We start from the raw sequence: 480 nt of genomic DNA on the forward strand, positions 1-480 counted from the left end.
TTTTAGTGCAGTTTTGACAAAATTTTCTTGCTAAAAAATCTTTTGTTTCACTACTTTATTTTATTCCTTTGATTAAACATGTTAAATAAAAGCTTATTTTTAAAAAATTTTTTTAACTCTTACATAACCAAAGGTTTTATAACTCCAAGTATTTTTCTGTTTTAACACACAACCCCTCTGCCCCGTGGATCCGCCACTGATCTTATATTTATATTCAAATACATTCCTGTTAATAATTACTTTTGAATTTTGAGATTTGACATACCGTCACTAAATTGTAAATATCTAAGATAATTGGTTAGACTTGGTTATCGAACTTACCCTCTGCATTTGCGAAGGTGTAAAGAATAATATGCAAGTGGTTTTATAACGGCCTTCGGCGGCCTTTACTTTTCCTACTCTTTAATTTATTTTTTTAATTAATCAAAACGACGATTTTTCAGAATAAATTTGCTTATACCAATGTGGACATAAATTGCG

Source organism: Rhagoletis zephyria, unplaced genomic scaffold (assembly GCF_001687245.7).
Source record: "Rhagoletis zephyria isolate East Lansing unplaced genomic scaffold, Rhagoletis_zephyria_1.1 Rzeph_scaffold_00998, whole genome shotgun sequence".
NCBI classification, from domain to species: domain Eukaryota; kingdom Metazoa; phylum Arthropoda; class Insecta; order Diptera; family Tephritidae; genus Rhagoletis; species Rhagoletis zephyria.